Below are 21,315 nucleotides of genomic sequence, written 5' to 3' on the forward strand. Positions count from 1 at the left end.
TCTATTTTCATTGAAAAGTAGTTACAAGTTCAAATTTCTTTAAAATTATAAAAACTGCTTCAATACTAATCAAACTTGGCACAATTGTTGACTGGACCATTGCCGTTGTAACGACATGCTCAGTCCTAAATTTCCTGTTACCAAGGTAACGAGTGGATATCTCAAAATTGCCATAAAATCACCATTTTGCGTTGATGTTTTCAATCAAAATCGATTTCAACTTCTCATTGGATTGAGATTGAATCAAAGGCTTTTCAGCGTTGGTTACATGTTGCATTATGATTGAGCTGGGGTCATTTTTAGCCTCTTACAAGTCTAGATATTTCTTGGCGATGAAAGGGGGTTGTCGTCCCTTTCAAACCCCGAAACAGAAGGGAGCACATCTGCCTTCTGGCAACCCCCTGATATCTTTTAGATAGGGGTGACGCCGAAAAAGGGGTCACTTTTTACACAACATTTCTCAAACAAAAACAAGTGTTGGAGGCCTAAATTAGGCATTTGTTCACCATTTGAGACAACAAAAATGGGATGAAAAAAATAAAAAAGGCGTTAAAAGGCGTGAATATCTGGTAATGAGTAATGTACACAAAAATGGCTTGTTTCAGATATTAATGGTGGCAACACGTGGGACTGGGTATAGGAGCGATTTCGCCTTTGATGATGTTTCTCTTGCATGGTGTGCAGGTTGGTTTTTATATTTAATTTACATATTTTTTAAGTAGTCCTATGATTTATGGCTTTTTTTCAATTTTGACAGAAATCAACTCCATTATATGTACTGATGTTAAAAAACTGGAAACATGTGGAATTTTTTCTAGTTATATAAAAATGTAACAGAAATATGCACATTCAACTGAGTTAAAACTATGACGTCACGTTTTGAAAAAAAACTTCGTGAAAGAGAGCGCCGTGGTAAATGCGGTATAAAATCGGTAAAAATGCAACTTAAAGTATCAGTAAAGCATATACATGTACTTTTTACGCACGTGTAAAATTGTTGCGGAGGAATGGTCATCTGTGAATGGTCAGCTGTGCACTGCATACTTTTAGAAGAGTCGAATAAAATGCTACAAACACGAATGTGTGTTAAGATCTGCGCAGTTGTTTCAAAATTTGAATAATGTCATCAACCGTTTGCCTCTTTTTAATGATAGCATCGACATCCACTCATCAGCAAGAATGAATAACGCTGAAAACCGTTCAACGTAATAATTTTTAGGGCTTTTGTCCTATAGTTTCTAGGAAAGAATTAAACTTAATGCACTAAAAATTGGTTCGTTGAACGGTTTTCAGCCTTTTTTATTTTTGCTGATGAGTGGATATCGATGTTATCGTTAAATAGAGGCGAACTGTTGATGAACTTACTCAAACTTAAATACCATGTATCTTTAAAAGGAAAGCATTTTTGAAGGTATGGTTTGGAATATTTAATGACACAATGTTGACGTTTACGAATCGTATCTTAAAATGATTTATTATCATGAGAAAATGTAAGATTTTATGACATTTAAAAAAATTCCACATTTCATCGGAAAATATGCTTATTTTCAATCAAAATTCACGTAATGTAAAGGTTGCATAAGGCCTGAATTTGTTAGCATGCTCCTTTAGATGTTGACTAGTAATCCATAACATTGATTTACTCGAACAAATCAGTTGGGATATGTTAAAAATAGATAAATAATAAGCGCCCTTGAATTATGGTTTTATACCGACATGTATAAACTAGTACGGCTGTCGTCGCGTTGTACGGTTGTCTTCCCATTTAATTGTACGATGTGAAATGGGAAGCGTTAGGAGACGAACATTCCATTACGTCCGTACTAGTAGTATTCGTTTATAATATGACAGGACGGGTACGCTTTGAACAGTCAAAATCGTAATACGCCAGAAATCCGACTCTATGTGTCTTATTCGGTTGCTCGTAATGGTTTATCAAAATGCCACGAAAGTTAATTATTAATGATATTCCGATTAAAGCTAAATGAACGTTTCATAAGCACATGATCAACGATGAAACATCAAATTTAAGCATAACCGTAAAATATAAGACATTTAAGGTATCAAGTATATATCAGTATTAAAAGACACGCTACCAAATCTAACCAAAATAAAACAGCACACGAGTGACCTCGCTATTTAAGTTTTTGAGACCAGAACTATGTCAACACAGCACAATCCAAATCATCTCAAAAGAAAAATTAAAGATAATTATTTACAAAATCAACTTGTTCCCTAGTTCAGATGTTTTATGACAGTGCAAGGCAACAGTTCTTACACCGATGCGTTTTGTTTAAATGAGAACAGTTCCATTTAGATGGAGACAACTAGTTTACGCATTAGTTAATCTTAGCCTGGTTCCACGATATTAAATTTCCGTAAACCACAGACAGAGCACATTCCATTATTTGTATACGGAGATAAGAAAATATTGTATTTCCATTTGAAGAAAATGTAAATAAAGATGTTTTGCAACAAAGCCATAAATTTAAAATTTGTCATGGAGTGAAAAGCTGATGTATTGAATGTACTGTGTTTTTATTGACGACCCGCAAAATAAATCGTGTCATTCCGCAGTAAATCATGCGTCTTATTCAAAAATATAAAATATTCGGCTGTTGTGCAGCCGAATAAAATCGGGGTTTTTTTTTTCGCAACTCTGTGTATCATGAAGTTCTATTAGGTGTCTGTCTGACCAGGATAATACATTGATCCATGAAAAACAAAAATGGCAACTGAGTTTTGTATTAATTAAAATGTGTTAAACCGATTGTCATACAGCGCTACGTTAGATGTATACGAGCTGTTTAATTATTATGCGGTAATGTTTCTTAAGACAATTCAAACCAATTCACACTCAGATACTTATAAGGGAGTTTCTTGGTATTAATTTGCACAGTATGTGTGTATTTAAATAGCCTACTTTTCTCATCAAACAGGTACGGTGACACGAAGGTGACATGTGTGTTTGTGTTTATTTATCTCTCGTGCGCACCACTTAGTTATTTCGTGACCACGACTAAGTAACCCGTGGCCATGACTTAGTAACCCATGGTCACAACTTGGCCGCGACATAGTATCTCGTGTCCATGACATGTTATCTCGTGTGCACGAGATAAAAAAAACACACACATGTCACCTCTGTGCCAACGTAAGTCAGTGATGTTGTTGCCTCTTGAAATGCACTTACCCCAAAATAAATCAACCACCTAAAAGTGATTGCAGTTGTTGTTCGGAGTCAGTAAGTCCTCGTGAATAGTCGTGAGATAGTGTTGTTAAAGTGTATCTTATTGTGTTTAGGCTGTTTCAATTAATAAGCATTGTATTTCAGATCCAAGTCCGGAAATGAGCACACCAACAACTTTAAAACAATCAACGGTAAAATTAACAACAAGAACGACGCCACAACCCACAACGAAAACAATAACATCCAAACCTGAAACAACAAAAGCAACAACAACAATCAAACCTACAACAACAACACAAACAACAACTACGCAATCAAGTACAACAAAACCGGCTTTAAGTTTGATTATATTTTATTGTATCAATATACACACAATATACAATTTCATAATTTTACAAACATAATCAAGCGTACATACAAAACGGTTTTGCCAAAAGTTCTAACAACATTATCGTGGGCCCTTCCCTGATGTTAGTCAAAAATAAGTTTATACTATTTTATTATCAAATTCTATCGAATTTCAGTTTTAAGAATTTTTCAGGAAGTAATTTTAACAAATGTTTTATAAATTAATATGTAAATGTAAATAAATCGAATGAGAAAAATAAAAAAAAAAATAGAAATATAGATAAGCATTTTAATATAATAATGATTCTAAGAATGATTAAATTAAGTTATTTAAATGTATAAATTATTAGTTTCAAAAGTCAATAGTGTTCCATTTTAAGTTATTTATGGCTTTTGGATTTAGTGTTTTCAGGTATGAGCCCCTAATGGACACTATAAGGAACTATCAATTGACAATATAGGTCAGTTATATACGTTAAAAGACACAAGAATGCAAAATTTAAACAAAGTTTTTCGTATGGTTTACGAGTTATAGAGATTTTTCTTAAGTAAAACTCGGCTATTAGAAGGGCTCTTTTTCAGGAATGAGAAACTCTAAATATTCTATTTTATAATCATTATGAAAAAAATGTTTTCCTATAGAACATTTTTAAGAAACAAATAATAGCATTCAGCTAACAAATGACCCAGCAAATTTATTGTTTTTACTCAAAATGTTTGCAATATGTATATAAATGTTACCCTACACCCACCCTACCCAACATATTTTAAGTAGTTGTTTGATCATTTTTCTACTTGGAGGGCCTAATTCAAAATATTCCTAAAATTTACTCAAATCAGAGGCTGTTTTCAAAGTTTGCTAAAATTTTCTTAAAAGTATATTGGTTGTGCTTGTCAAATATAAAATACTTTTACCGTTTAGTTTTTATTTTATTAGACTTTGAAAATATCAGGTACCATATTTGATAATAAATTTGGCACAATTTAGCCAATAAATACCAATAATAATTTCATAATAAAAATGAAGCACTTTTTTCTTCTCAAGAGTGATCTGAGAGACACAAATAATGTTCAAAGAAAAAAAAGAAAGAATAAAACGTTGCCTCTTCTGGGGCTTGAACCCGCGCCCCTCAGTTACAATGCAGTTGACAGTAGTTCTAGCCTATTTGAATACTCTTCAAAGTAGAGGAAATGCATTTGGTGGATCATACCTTAAGTATCAAATTTTTAGAAAAAGGAATAAATAATGAATGAAATAATAAAATTATTGTAATAGTTACAAAAACTACAAATAAATAAATACGAAGATATTTACCACACAGAACCCTGTTTAAACAAAATTTACAGTTTCAGCAGTAAAATGCCTTGATTTTATTCAATTAAATCTCTTGTTTGATTTAATAAAAGTCTGTACTTCTTTAAAAAGATTTTCATTTTGGATTCAGATCACTCTTCTATTCCAAACAAAAAATTTCGTAAACTCGGAGAATGAAAAGATATTGTATTTAAGAACAATGTTCGTCTTTGTGCACTGTATAATTTGCAATAAAAAAAAGTGTTTTGAATTTCCAATGTGTGCTCCACATATACAAGATGGACTGGAATCAATGTGATTATCATATAAAGCCGAATTATGGTTACTGCAGTTGTTTCTAAAACGTGTATGATGTACAGAGAGAAGCGTTTACCTTTAATGAAAAATAAAGGGACCCATGGGGATTTAAATATTTCTTAAGGTTTGCTTTAAAAAAGGGAGGGATTCTGTTAAAACAACAGAAGCACCAACGACACGGATATCAACAACTAGAGTTACAACACCAAAGCCTACAGAAACACCATCAACTACACGAAAAGAGATTGTAACATCTGCACCACAACACACGAACAATACCACAAAGTCAAAACAAACACTTAAACCTATAATCTGCCTGCGTCTCGCCAAGCAAAACACATTCTTGGTGAGGTCCGAGCCGGGCCGTCTGTCGTTGTGTGGATAGTACTTCGGTCTGCAATACTTTGAGTAGTCACCGGCGCCACCTTCAGTTACTTTGTATATCAACGGAAGCAGAAACAGCAGCGCGAGAAACTGGACCCATTTCGTTTCTCTTACCCCTGTACCCGCTGTATACGGCGGTAAATGGATGCGATGAAGCAACGCTTGTATTGACCGTAAATAAATCGACGGCTTTAAACTAACCGTGAGTAACAGCCGGGTATTCGAAATTATTGACAATTTAGATGATTTTGATCTTGAGAATATAAGTTGTAATAACAGCTTCTTAAATGCAGAAATAACTATTGAGGAAAATTAAAAAAGTTGTAAAAAAATAAAAAAATAATAAAAGCCTTTCTGTGTTTGATAATATATTAAATGAATATCTAAAAACTGTAAATAATGAATCTGTTTTAAATGTTATTCGTTTATTGTTTAATGTTATTTTGGATTCAGGTATTTTTCCTGCTATTTGGAGTCAGGGTTTTATTAATCCTATATATAAAAATAAGGGTGACAAATCTGATCCCAACAATTACAGAGGGATTACCATTTTAAGTTGTTTTGGCAAATTATTTACCAATATACTAAATAAGAGACTGAATGAGTATTTGGAATGCCACAATTTACTTAACGAAGAACAAGCTGGGTTCAGATCACAATATGGTACCACTGATCATATGTTTTCCTTAAAGATGTTAATTGATTATTATTTAAGTTGTAATAAAAATCTGTACTGTGCATTTGTTGACTATAGGAAGGCATTTGATTCTGTTAATCGACTTCATTTATGGCACAAACTTTTGTCACATAATATTGATGGTAAGTGTCTTGGTATAATCCACAATATGTACAGTAAGGCTAAATCTTGTGTTAAAGTAAACTGTGAGTTGACTAGTTTCGTTAGTTTTACCGGTGTACGTCAAGGTGAAAATCTTTCACCATTTTTTTTATCTTTTTATAGGTAACCTGTCCTTTGTCGGTCATTTTGTTATCGTGTTGTTTTGAATTCTCTATTTTGATTGGCTCAGGCCAGCCAGTGTACAGGTAGAAACGGTCAAATCCAGGAACGATTCAAAGTGCCTTTTAGTCAGCTTATTGGCCGCTGTTTAATCCGGAAGATTGTTTTCAGTACTCACAGTAAAAAATACGAATATCAAGTGTCCGCAGGTTCTTTGTCCGCTCCGCTCTTTTTGATACGAATATGTTGGTTACATTTAAGACGTTCTTATATTTTAAAAGAAATTTAATTAATATATAGTTTATTGTAAACAAGAATCTATATGTCAACTCATTCTGCTTACTTTTTTTATATGTTATATAATGCTTCAATTGTTTATTAGGAATATACCTTTTCATACAACTTTTTTTCTCACTTCCATTTTAATATTGCTTAGACACGTGTATGAAAAGAAATTAAAATACGTGTACTTGTTTAAATGCATTAACCCTTTACCCGCTAAATATCCTAAATTGATGTGTCCATCTTTTTATCTGGACAAAACCATTCATCATTTTGGGGAAATTTTCTGAATAGGTACTGATCAATAGTGACCACGATAAGACAGCACGAATATGTGGGTTGATCGTGGTCTGCACTGATCGCATTGCCGCCAAAGGCTAAAGGCTAACAAATATCGGTTTTACATGTTCTAGGTTTAAGCATACCATGATGTCACCTTATTATTTACCATATTGGATTCTATGTTTAGATTTTATGATAAAAATGTTAAGTGATAAGGTTTGTTCACAGAAATTACACTGGAATGCATTGTTTGATATTGGATCAGTTACTCTTAGTATAAACGGGCATCACTGTATTTAAAATAACATTTGTATTAGTAACATTTTTCTCAAATTACATGATGATTTTATTACTGAAATTTAATTTCACGGGAGGAACTGTTATACGGAGGATGGAGTTTTTCTAATAACTTGTCAGGAGTTCTTCTGTGTTCTTGGAAAACGTTAAGTTTTCTGACGAAATCCGTATTGTAACGTTTTCCAGGAACTTCGAGACATTTACCAGGAAAACTCCTAACAGGTTATCATAGAAGAACTTCATTCTCCCAGGTCCTAACCGTGAATTTGCATTCTTCAGAAGATATTCACTATAGGTTAGAGTTTATAAGTACGTATTTATAAAATTTAATTGGTCAGGAGCGGCGCAACCAATAAGGCTACAGTATTTTTTTGCACCGTTCTTGATCTATTAAATTTTGTAAAACTGCTTACTAATAAACACTTACGTATACTTGTTGTATGACGTCATCCTTGGCAGACTTTAGGTGTGTTAAGTTAAGAAATACTAAAGTCTTGTGCAATTTACTTTTTTTGCTACTTTGTAAATAAATGTGCACTATTGTATGTGAACACTCGCATAATGACTTTTGATATGTAATTGATCTTGTTATTGTTTTGCAAATCAATTATACAAACATATATTTAATTTATAAATATCCCTATTTATATCCCTTTTATTTTATAAAATATTCATACAATGTATGTGGTCAATAAAGATATTGAACTAACTGTTATATTCTGAAATAGATATATCCCAAAGAGAATAATGCACCAGTCAATTATAACCACGCCCCATCCGTCCACGGGGAAAAAGTGGAGATAGCAGGGGAGATAAACCAAGTTTTTATAGTTGTCCACGCACTGACACGGCATCGGTGAAAATCGCTATGGAATCGAAGAGTTGGAACTTTAAGCGGGGATTTTTCACCCCACTGCCTCTATATGGCGGAGCCTTTAATAACAGGAGTTTGAAAATCCAACATTCAAAGTCCCCGCTATCTCACCGGATGTAGTTACAATTGATAAGTGTAAAGAAAACAACTGTAGATTTTCTTTCGCTTAATTAAGCCTAAATAGGAAATTGCCTACGTCGTATAACTGGTATAGTCAGCTTACTTGTAAAGATGTCTTTATCTCAACCCATGGGTAGTGGGTTGAAGCCATACTGATATCACGATGATGTTTAGCGGATATGGCAACAGTACCGGTTAGTTCAAAAAAAAGAACTCTGGTGTGGAACAAATTAGCGTCAACTTTTCATCACAGCCAATCAATGAAATAAATGTATGAATAAATCCAAAATTGTTTTTCTAATTACATCCCTTGACAATCCGTAACCCACACTAGTCCTGCAAAAATCACTTTAGTGTATTTGGCTTTTATGAAAGAAAGGAAGAATTTGGAAAAGCTGCTTCGCCGAACCAGCTGTGGTACTAGTCACGTTGTAGTAACTGCGCCGAGCGAATTAACATAAATTAGATTATAATTCATTCAAGCGTTCGTAAGTTGTTATTTCAATAAATTGACATAACCCAACACAATGATTACAGAAGCAAAACATTAAGCATTGTTACCACAACAAACATTTTTTTCTTTCTCGATATATTCTTGACACTTTTTCAGCATATTATCCATTTTTTTGGCAAGTGATTGTCGATTACTGGCAGAGAAATAAAATAAATGGAAACATATGTGTTCATACTCAATTAACGTTTCTTGAATTGAAATTCAGCAAAATATTTATTAATAGTTAGTTAGTTATATTTCTAGTGCAGAACTTCTAAGCAATTTACATATACTTAATAGTTTCCAGGTATTTGTTAACTCTGAATTATATCAGTTAACAACACAGCAAGGTAAATATGAAAGTTTTATGCTTGTTAAACATGTAATTATAACATATTAATGTATTCATAGCATATTTTTGTATTCATGACATATTGCTGTATTCATAACATATGTATTTATGAAATCACAACATATATACCTTGTATATGAATTCATAACATATGCATGTATTCTTTACATATGTATGTATTCATAACATATATGTGTGTTCATAACATATTTATGTATTCATATGTATTTATGTATTAATAACGTATTTGTTCAATATTATGATATGGCAAAGGTTAAGATGTTACAGTTTACTGTAAAGAAGTGATTTCCAGATAAAGCATGACTGTCATTTTGTTGCCATGTCACCACGATGATACGGCGTTTACCACAACTTTTTCGCGCAACGTCAAAATATCATACTTCTGTCCGAGACACCGTATCTTTCTGTCATACAAAATGGATGTCAAGTATGCGTACAACAAACAAACAGATGATAATTTTCCCCCAAACATGGTAAAATCGTCGATATTTTTCATACCATCGAATGTGTCATTTAATTTGAAGCTTATTACTCTTTACTACATGCACAATGTTTCACAAACTAACTCAAGATAGTAAAAACAGTTTGGGAATACTGTGAAAATTATTGCTTTCATTGCGAAATATAACGACTTTCTAGTCTTGTTAGTACATATGACTGATTGAAATGCAATATAATCGTTTGAACATGTTACACCACTTTAATAACATGTTTTTGTATATTTGATATAATTTTCATGTTTCCACGTGTGTACAATTAGGCACCGTGCAACTTTGTCGATAGTAACATGTTGACACCGCATTATTCCTCCTTTAATCACTGTATTTTTTTCTGATGTTTTTTTTTTTTTTGCAGTAACATCGGTCGAAGAAAGATCTTTCCATTTTGGGTTTATGCGTTTGGAGAAATTCGAGAAAAAACAAACTTACTTATCTATTGAGACCATTGCACTTGCCAAACTAATATTTTTGTCATAGATTCGACATTCAAGTCTTCCATGAAATAACATTTAATTAATAAAGCAGAAATGGAACAGTCTTCCATCAAATAAAACACATTTGTAAGTAGAGCTATAAGTCTACAGTTACTAAAAACATTACAATATAAACACACACTTTGGTGTGGAACTTGATTTTATGCTTCTATATATACGGGCTAATCAGGTCACAGGAAAAACACATCGTCCTTATAGCACAGGTAATTGTGGCAAGTACGAGTCATATTGAGGTCGATACGACCTATTGTAAACACTATTTCTCCGAAAATATGTGATGTTTTGCGAATTTTGTTGTGCTAGATGAACGATGAATTGTTTCAAATCGATTGAATAAATAAAAAGTGGAAATAATTTTGCACTGTCTAGTAGCACGGGGGGAGGAATTGTTACACGAGGGATGGAGTTCTTATGGTAACTTTTCAGAAGTTCTTTTGGTAACTGTCACGGAGTTCGTCGGAAAACTTTAGTATATACTACAAAAACACTCGTCAGAAATGGTTATTTTCATCTTTAAAAAGTGAGTTTTATGTTTTAAATTGAACTTTAATGATTAAGCTTGCCTTACATCTTGTATTATGACAATTAATTTTATCTACAGAGCGTTATTTAAGAGATGGAATAAATACATAAATACAGATAAAAGGAGTGTATAAATTGCAATTGCAATTGAAAACGTAGTAATTTTGATAACATCTTCATGTTTCAGAAGCATGTTATCATAGCAAAGATGGCACACTATATTGTTTCGACTTTGAAACAGTTACAAAAGTTATTTACAGTCAAGTTACATATTCATAAATTTCCTCATTAATCATCACGCCTAAACGTGTACTTAACTATTCACACAAAAATAGGAAACATCGTGTTTGTTGCTTTACATTTTTCCCAGTTTCAAGAGTGAAACTCGAAAAAATTCACACAACACACATGATTGTTTATTTCAAACATTTTCCAATATATGATATCATAGAAAACATTTATTTAATAGAATCTTATTCTTGTAAAACTAAATAGACAATCCTGACATAAAAGTTAGCATGACCTTTGATTTATTGAGAAAAGAAACAGACTGGTCAGACTCCATTTCTTCCAAAATTTCTGGTAGTCTTTGTGGCTTTAAATGCTGTGTGCTTTATCTGCATTGAAACTTTTTGTTGTTATTGATGTTGTTGTTGTAACGGGTTGCTTTTTGCCTTTCCAAGGTACACGTTTTGTTGAGTATTCTAAGTTAGTATGCTACATCCTTAAATATAAACAGTGAATTGTGAAGATGAATTCAAGGCTATGTGTGTAACACCAACTGAATGACTTGTTGGTTTAAATCGCAGTAATTCTAAAAATGAAAAGGAAGTCTGAAATCTGATTGATTATCGCTAAAATTCCAAAGTCATGACGGTGCACTTTATATATAATATTCTAAGTAAGATTAAAAATCCTTAAAGATTAACAGTGAATTGTGAATATAAATTTGAAGGATATGCATGTAACGTCAACTGAATGACTTGTTAGCTAAATCGCAGTAATTCTTGAGATTAAATTGCACAATAAAAATGAAAAGGAAGTCTAAAAATCTGATTAATATTCGCTTTAATTTGTGTTATGACTGCATCATATTTAGTACATGTAGTATGGATCTTTTATCATGTCTAGCAAACTAACGGAGTCAATATAAATTATATCATTGAAGAAAATACCAAAGTTTGCAGCAGCTTATCCCAGAGCAGTGAAGAAGATTAAAATTAAATACATTATAATTATGTCTCTTGGACACATCATCTGCTGACTATATCCACGGTTACAGGAAATTTTGATAAACTTGGAAAACCAAGTCAAGTTATAGCCTCAGGGACTACAGTCAAGCTGACCAAACCCACGGTGATAGGCCATTTAAGTAGTTATTTTAGGAAATCTAAGAACCTTTCTAGCCTCAGGGAATACAGTCAGAGTGAGCAAACCCACGCTGAAAGGCCTATTTAATAATTCTTACAGAAAACCAAGCCACGTTGTATCCTAAGGATATACAGTCAAGCTGAGCAAGCCCGTGGTATTAGACCTTTTTAGTAGTACTTAAGGGATAACCAAGCCCGGTTCTAGCCTCAGGGAATACAGTCAAGCTGACCAAACCCACAGTGATAGGCCTTTTTATTGCTTCTCAAGGGAAAATCAAGTCCGGTTCTAGCCTCAGGGAATACAGACAAGCTGACCAAACCCACGAAGATCAGCCTTTTAAGTGGTTCGTAAGGGAAAATCAAGCCCGGTCCTACCCTCAGGGAATATAATCAAGCTGACCAAATCCACGGTGATAGGCCTTTTTAGTAGTGCTTAACGGAAAACCTAGCCCGGATCTAGCCTTGGGGAATACAGTCATGCTGACCAAGAAAACCAAGCCTGTATGTATCCTTAGAATATACAGTCAAGCTGAGCAAGCCCGCGATTATAGACCTTTTTATTAGTTCCTTACGGAAAACCAAGCCCGGTTATAGCCTCAAAGAATACATTTAAGTAGGTTTTTTTTACGGAATACCAAGGAAAACCACGGAGATAGGCATTTTATGTAGTTCTAAACGGAAAACCAAGACCCTTTCTAGCTTTAGGGAATACAGTCAAACTAGACAAACCCACGCTGATAGGCCTTTTTAATAGTTCTTACAGAAAACTTAACCCGGTTGTATCCTAAGGATATACAGTCAAGCTGAGCAAGTCCGCGGTGATAGACCTTTCCAGTAGTTCTTAAGGGAAAACCAAGCCCGGTTCTAGCCTCAGGGAATACAGACAAGCTGACCAAACTCACAGTGATAGACCTTTTTAGTAGTTCTAAACGGAAAACCTAGCCCGGTTGTAGCATCGGGGAATACAGTCAAGCTGAGCAAGCCTGGGGTGATAGGCCTTTTTAGTAGTTCGTAAGGGAAAACCATGCCCGGTTTTAGCCTCAGGGAATACAGACAAGCTGACCAAACCTACGGCGACCAGCCTTTTAATGTGTTCGTAAGGGACAATCAAGCCCGGTCCTACCCTCAAGGAATACAATCAATCTGACCAACCTACGGTGAGAGGCCTTTTAGAAGTGCTTAACGGAAAACCAAGCCCGGTTCTAGCCTTGGGGAATACAGTCAAGCTGACCAAACCCACGGTGAAAGATTTTTTAGTATTTATAAATGGAAAACCAAGAACTTTTCTAGCCTCAGAGAATTCAGTCAAGCTGACAAAAACCCCTTGTGATAGGCCTTTTTTAATGGTTCTTAGGGGAAAACCAAGCCCGATTCTAGCCGGGAAAACCAAGCCCGGTTCTAGCCTCAGAGAATGCATTTAAGCTGATAAAACCACAGAGGTAGGCCTTTGAAAGGAAAACTTAGATCCTTTCTAGCTTCAGGGAAAACAGTCAAGCTGGCAAAACCCACGGTGAGAGGACTTATAAGTAGTTTTTAAGGGGAAATCCAAGCCCTATTTTAGCCTCAGGGAATACAGAGAAGCTAACAAAACCCACGGTGAGGCATTTTAGTAGTTCTTAACGGAAATTCATGCTCGGCTCTAGCCTCAGGGAATACAGTCAAGCTGACCAAACCCACAGTGATAGGCCCTTTTATTGCTTCTCAAGGGAAAATCAAGCCCGGTTCTAGCCTCAGGGAATAAAGTCAAGCTGACCAAACACACTGGGATAGGGCTTTTAGTAGGTTTTTTTTACGGAATACCAAGGTCGGTTATAGCCTGAGGGAAGTCAAGCTGACCAAACCCACGGTGGTAGCATTTTTAGTAGTTCTAAACGAAAAACCGAGAAACTTTATAGCCTAAGGGAATACACTTAAAGTGAATGGTAATAAAAGGCCCATCGCTGTTTTTTAATTGTGCATTATTCGTGTAATACATAACATTTGCAGCGTTTGACCTTGATATTTTTTAAATGTTTTACTATTAAATGTATTTAATTGAAACATATTTTGCTACGTGTGTTTCATCGAAACACATTTTGCAAGATTTATGTGAAATATGTCATTAAGGTCGGCTATTCGAACAATAGAGCTATTGTACACACAACAGCGTCGGCATCGATGTCGGCGTTGCCGTCACACTTTGGTGCAAGTTAGTATCTTAAAACTACTGAAGGAAATGCACACTTGTTCTCTGTTACCATCTTAAAAGATGGACACAGGTTCCATAACTCTGAGTTACCCTTTTACAGACATATTCCACTTTTCAAGCACTAAGAATAGTCGAGCGCGCTGTTTTAACGAACAACTCTCGTTTATGAAGAGCATTATATATCATTATGTACATGTATTTTAGCATGCAACGTTTGGTGTGCATGTATATAATTTCCATAAATATGAATGACTTGCTTTTTTTATAATTAGTAAAACATGAAAACGTGGCATTTCATAGCAATCATATCAATGGTAGGATACTACGTCATCGCGCACCTGCTAAATGCTCCCACTTGGACCATTTTTTCGTCGACTCGAAGGTAAAATACAATTTTATTATAAGAAAACGTAAGAGTATTAAAAAATCATGTAGCGCACCAAAGAATGGCTATAGTACTTGAGATGATTGTAAAAAAAGTTTATAGATTTATTGCCTGGTTTAGGCCTGAAAACGGGATAAGTGTTTTTCTCTGAATGCTCCCACTCGGACTTCTCCCGAAACATATATGAAATAAGGTTGAAAACCTTCTTTAAATTTATTTTTAACGTACCGGAACATAAACCGAGTCATGTATGCCATTATTCTTTATTAGTTTCGAATATTTCTATTCAAAAGTCAGTCTTTTAAAGGTTTTTTATGAAAATGGAAAATGCTCCCACTCGGACTCAACTTCAGAGATGCTCCCACTCGGACCTAAATATATACAAATTTTGAAAGCACATTGCTGTCTTAAGACATTATTATTTTTTTCAAAATATCTTTATATTCACGTTCATATATTCATATAATTAGTAAGAATTCAATGAAACAGCATTTTTAAAATATGATACTAATATTTAAATTACTAAACAGTCTCGTAAATATGTCTTCTTAGAGGATTAGTATAAGGGAAAAAAGTTGTGTTGAAACAATTCCTCGTTTAAAAGAGTCGCTTAAATAAGAAACAAATTGTTTATACATTTTAAAAATATAATAACGTTTTGTTTTGCAGAAAGTATTTGTATTTGTGACCAGTATGGGAAAAGGTATTAACCACATTGCGACGTAAGGAAGCACATGGCAGGACATCTTGGCACGGCAAAGCTTGAGCAAATATTTTAGATACCAACTGTGGATATATCTCATTGAGGAGGAATACTCTAGAAAACACAAGAATAATAGTTCTTTGAAGTAATTGTCTTTTGTTCAGTTTTTTGCGTTAATTTTTGGACAATGTGTCATAAATGATCAATTCATCTGAAATTTCACTGGAGGATAGATTTCAATAAAGAAATAAATTCCGCAAACAAGAATGACAACTCTCCAGTTTTGGAGTAATTGTTCTTTGTATTCACTATCATTAGTTTGCAAGGACCATACCTCTAAAGGTATTTGAGATATAAACTTAAAACTTTATATTGAACATGTTTAATAGAAGTGAATAGCAGAGCATAAGGACCAGAAGTGTTCACTTAATGCTTTTTGTTGTTTTTCTTTGTTGTGTTTTTTCATGGGAGTGTTATTTTTGTCATGATTTATTATGTCTAGGCTATAACTTTTCATTAATTTTCACGAGTATCATTACTTGGAATTTTTACACGTATGTAAGGGTTACTTCCCCTTTGAAATGTACTTCCTCCTTATGGCGGGGGATTTTGCTGTCTGTGATTCCTTCTTGTATTATTGTTATTATTTTAACGTCATTCAAATATCCTGAAATCATTTTTCTATGATTTTATTCATAAATATAATGCTCAAATGAAGATTTATCAATATTGTATGTTCCGAAAAGCATTATTTGTAAAGATAATACCGAATTTACATTTCATAAAGGGAGGTAATTAGAAATATATTTTCTATTAAGTGTAAGTTGAATCTTTCAAAAAGAAATGAATGCATTATGCATACATGTATATTTTAACGATTACATATAATGTGGACAAGCATTTGCAGTACGTATTTTACATATTCCTTTATGTTTGAAAATTGTTTTAGTACCATAAATATTAATACATTTAATTTATAGACAATTTCAATTGGTAACAGCCTGAAATATAACTTACATGATCTTTAATTACCAAAATATGGTAAAGACTGTGATAAAGAAATAACTATGATCTTTGTTTTCTTATTTTATTTTTTTCTTATTTGGGTAAAAATACGTACACATGATAACTTTCATACTTAAAATTGTCAAAGTTGTTAATAATTGTGACGCCGTATTATGGCAGTACATTGACTTTTTAACCAGTTCATGACAAACATGATTTACATGTTGTTCTTTAATAAACTATTCAAATCAACCGATAGATATTGACTTCTTTATGTTCATAAACGTACCATAATGCTGTTTTAAAACATAAATCACAAGTTTAACAAACACGCAAAACATTGGGTTTTAAATTATTAACAAGATAATAAAGTCAGCAATTATTGAATAAATGCTGGCCTCTAATATGTGTACGAGTCCAACAGAATCTTAATCCGGTATGGTACTAAAGAATGTATAATGACTTCTTTGTAAAACACCACACTTTTTGAACATCTAAACAAAACTTTATTCTTGAGATCCAAACTGCCCATTTAAAGTCTTATAGTCCTAGCTTGTTGTTGGCAATAATTTTGAATTATCCCTTCGGATGCAACACAAGCCAAGTGCACCTTTTTGTATAGTGATCCTGTCAGTTGAAACTTTGCCATGGCACCTTGTTCCTGCCCAACGAGGTCATTCTACAGAATCAAAGAAGTGATCTCTGTAAAAAGAATGAAAAGTTAATGTTGCCAAACACAGTAGTTATTGGCAAAATGGTGTAAAAATTGTGAGAATAATCCATAAAAGCTAACACAGCAATGAGCTTTCAAAATGTTTAAATTTGGGTCCGAGTGGGAGCATCTCTGAAATCGAGTCCGAGTGGGAGCATTTTCCATTTTCATAAAAAAACCTTTATAAGACTGACTTTTGAATAGAAATATTTGAAACTAATAAAGAATAATGGGTATACATGACTCGGTTTATGTTCCGGTACGTTAAAAATAAATTTAAAGAAGGTTTTCAACCTTATTTCATATATGTTTCGGGAGAAGTCCGAGTGGGAGCATTCAGAGAAAAACACTTATCCCGTTTTCAGGCCTAAACCAGGCAATAAATCTATAAACTTTTTTTACAATTATCTCAAGTACTATAGCCATTCTTTGGTGCGCTACATGATTTTTTAATACTCTTACGTTTTCTTATAATAAAATTGTATTTTACCTTCGAGTCGACGAAAAAATGGTCCAAGTGGGAGCATTTAGCAGGTGCGCGATGACGTAGTATCCTACCATTGCATATGCCCTCATGTTTATCACAATTGACTGATCATCAGTTGTTTTGACCCCGGGCTAGCGCCGTATGATTTTCTGTTGAATAATTTTGTAGCAATTGGCCAATCATTTTCGGGAAAAAAACACTTTTACAAATGCTTATCTTTTAAGAACGTTAATTTAGTATAATTTCAAAAAATTCTAGGAATCGTCCTTCAGTCGGGTATTCGAAAAATATGTGAAATAGACTCCTTCCAGGAGAACAGGGCTAATTTTTTTTCCTTTAAAAAGAAATATTCAGTATATTGTAAACCCTGTAAAAACCTACACACTTAATAAGAAGATAGTATATCAGTTCTAATTATAGGTAACCCGTCTTGTCGGCCATTTTGTTATCATGTTGTATTAAATTCTCTATTTTGTTTGGCTTAGGCCAGTCGGTGTACTGGTAGAAACAATCAAATCCAGGAACGGTTCAAAGTGTATGTTAAACACTTTATTGGAAGATTGTTTCCAGCGTAACTTGCAGTACTCACAGCATAAATACGAATATCAAGTGCCTACATGTTCTTTGTCTCCTCTGTTCTTTTTGATATGTTGGTTGCCTTTAATACGTCCTTTTATTTTAAAAAGAGATTAAATTAATATATTGTTTACTATAAAAAATAATCTATCAATATGTCAACTCATTCTGCTTACATTATTTTTGTTCATGTTATATAATGCTTCAATTGTTCAATAGGGATATACCTTTTCTTACACTTTTTTTTCACTTCCATTTTAATATTGCTTAGACATGTGTATAAAAAGGTTTTCAAACACGTGTACTTGTTGAAATGAATTAACCATTTACCCGCTAAATATCCTTATTGGACGTATCTATCTTTTTATGTGGACAAAACCATTCATCATTTTGGGGAAATTTTCTGAATAAGTACTGACTCAATAGCGAACAGTGCAGACCAAATATAAAACGACACAGATATGCAAGTTGATCGTGGTCTGCACTGATCGCAAGGCTAAAGGTTAATTAATATTGACTGTATTCTCTTAGGCTAGATAGGTTCTTGGTTTTCCGTTTGGAACTTCTAAAATGGTCTATCACCGTGGGTTTGGCCAGCTTGATTGTATTCCCAGACGCTAGAACCGGGCTAAGTTGTCGTTTAAGTATAACTAAATGGCATATCATCGTCGGTTTGGTCATCTCGACTGTATTCCCTGAGGCTAGAACCGGGCTAATTGTTTTGTTAAGAACTTTTAAAAAGGCCTATCACCTTGGAATTGTTCAGCTTGACTGTATTCCCTGAGGCTAGAAAGGTTCTTGGTTTTCCCATAAAAACTACTTAAAGAGCATACAACTGTGGGTTTGCTGAGCTTTATTGTATTCTTTGAGTTTATAACATCGGCTTGATTTTCTTTAAGAACTTCTTAAACAGCTTTTCACCCTGGGTGAAGTCATCTTGACTGTATTCCCAGATGTAAGAACCTGGCTTTGTTTTCCGCTAAAAACAACTAAAAAGGCCTATCACCGTGGGTTTATTCAGCTTGACTGTATTCCCAGACGCTACTACCGGGCTTACTTTTCGGTTAAATACTATTAAAATGGCAAATCACCGTCGGTTTGGTCATCTTGACTGTATTCCTTGAGGGTAGAACAGGGCTTATTGTTAGGTTTAGAACTATTAAAAATACCGTTGGAGTGGTAAGCTTGTATGTATTCCCTGAGGCTAGAAAGCTCTTGGTTTTTTCCTAAGAGCTACTATAAAGACATACCACTGTGGGTTTGGTCAGCTTAAACATATTCCCTGAGGCTAGAAATGTTCTTGGTTTTTCATTAAGAACTACTAACTTTAAGAACAACTAAAAGGTCTGTTACCGTGGTTAAGGTCAGCTTGACTGCATTCCCTGAGGCTAGAAAGGTTTTTGGTTTTCCATAAAAAATTAATTAAATGAACTATCACCGTGGGTTTGGTCAGCTTGATTGTTTTCCTAGACCCTTAAACCGGGCTTAGTTTTCGATTATGGACTACTAAAATAGCCTATCATCGTCATAAAAATAGCATATCACCATGGATTAAGATAGCATGGTTTGTCACGTGATCAGTTTAATGGATAAGACACGTGTAACGTGGACACTTGTTTATTTGGATTTAGGTTATTTTACCAAATATAAATTGGATTTTTCATGGACTAAAAGATACATATGTAGTCTTATTAATGTCAAACGGAATAAATTTCGGAAATTCTAATGAAAAAGTGGTTAAATCACGTAAAGTAAAACGCAAGATAATCTCACCAATATCGGACATTGTACATGAGAAGATAGGCAAAGCGGTCAACACACTGTGTTTGAGTTACTCATCCGTTACGAGTGGTCAATATTTTGATAGTGAACAATTGTAAAAAAAAACCAAAAGCTGACACATCCCATTATTTTGGTTTATATTGAATGGCTTTTTCACGGGGGCCATATGGGATACCCGTTCCAGGTTACGGGCACAGCCCGCCTCCGAATTCTCCATTCGGTGTTCGACTTCAACAGCCGCCGTGGATAGAAATTATGGAAGACCTAAGAGACATCAAATCGAAAATTAAACCCTTGGAGAAAATAGACAAAATAGAAAAAACAGTTAATTCAATTAGTCTAAAACTTTCCGACCTTGAAATCAAAGTGAAAGATATTGACAAGCGCGTGACAGAAACAGAAATCGCAACCTCGTATATCGGGGATAAGTTCGAAGAAAATAATAATGCTTTGATCGAAGCAAAAAAGCAGATTAAAACACTTAAACAGTCTTGTTCATCCTTTGAAGAAAAACTCAAAACAATGTCCGACAACAAAGCAAACACTGAGAAAAAGTTACTTGATCTTGAAATGAAATCAATGAAGGACAACCCTGTGTTCTATGGTATACCGGAAGTACCGGCTGATAGACCGGAAGACTGCCAAAGATCGTTCAAGACATTATCCATAAAACATCTAGAAATCACGGAGGACCTCTTTATCGATAACGCATACCGCCCTTTTCGTCGAAACGCGTCCCGGGAACCTCGCCCTATAATAGCTTCGTTTCACTATAACAGGCAACGTGAGCTAGTGAGTAAAACATCTTTTGAGAAGAATACTGCCCTGAAGGAAGCTAACATTGGCATAGGGGCTCAACTCCCTAAAGAGGTTCAAGATGCACGCAAATCCTTGTATAGCGTAATGCGACAGGCAAAAAATGCTGGGTAAAACGTTAAATTTATCGGTAAGGAGCTTTTCATCAATGGACGACCGTACATTTCAGCGACCCATGAGCACATGGGCTCCATTTAGGGGGGTCAAGAGTTATCCCTTAGCGTAGGAGCATGGAATATCAACGGATTAAAACGGAAGTTAGGGGATCATGACTTTATTGACTAAATCAAGTGTTTTGACATTATTTTTTTAAGTGAGACGTGGATTTCTAGTGAAAATAGAACAAATCTTAACATTGACAGTTTTGAAAATAATCATTTATATGGAGTTAAATCGAAACACAAAAAGACAAGGCGTTTTTCTGGAGGTTTCTCTATATTATAAAACATATCTTAAAGATAAAATAAGGAAAATTTAAAAATTTACATCAATGGACTATTTTTGATAAAATTAGATAGAACTCTTTCTTCACAAGATACTGATATTTATCTATGCCATGTTTACA

The 21,315-nt window shown here is 34.1% G+C and overlaps 1 protein-coding gene and 2 long non-coding RNA genes across 3 annotated transcripts in view; all 3 read left to right on the forward strand.

The window, feature by feature from the left end:
* The window catches only part of LOC132759594 (MAM and LDL-receptor class A domain-containing protein 1-like), a gene marked incomplete at its 3' end in the record, with an annotated part of 60,997 nt that overhangs the window by 14,793 nt on the left and 24,889 nt on the right, over positions 1-21,315 (forward strand). The window lies entirely within an intron of this gene.
* LOC132759589 (uncharacterized) lies at positions 483-8,060 on the forward strand. Its single transcript, XR_009629741.1, has 2 exons — positions 483-684; positions 3,332-8,060. It is a non-coding gene; the product is annotated as an uncharacterized LOC132759589 (long non-coding RNA).
* Positions 14,372-15,624, forward strand: LOC132759590 (uncharacterized). Its single transcript, XR_009629742.1, has 2 exons — positions 14,372-14,666; positions 15,339-15,624. It is a non-coding gene; the product is annotated as an uncharacterized LOC132759590 (long non-coding RNA).

The sequence above is a fragment of the Ruditapes philippinarum genome, unplaced genomic scaffold (assembly GCF_026571515.1).
Source record: "Ruditapes philippinarum isolate M1 unplaced genomic scaffold, ASM2657151v2 ctg2621_1_1_1_1, whole genome shotgun sequence".
Lineage (NCBI taxonomy): Eukaryota > Metazoa > Mollusca > Bivalvia > Venerida > Veneridae > Ruditapes > Ruditapes philippinarum.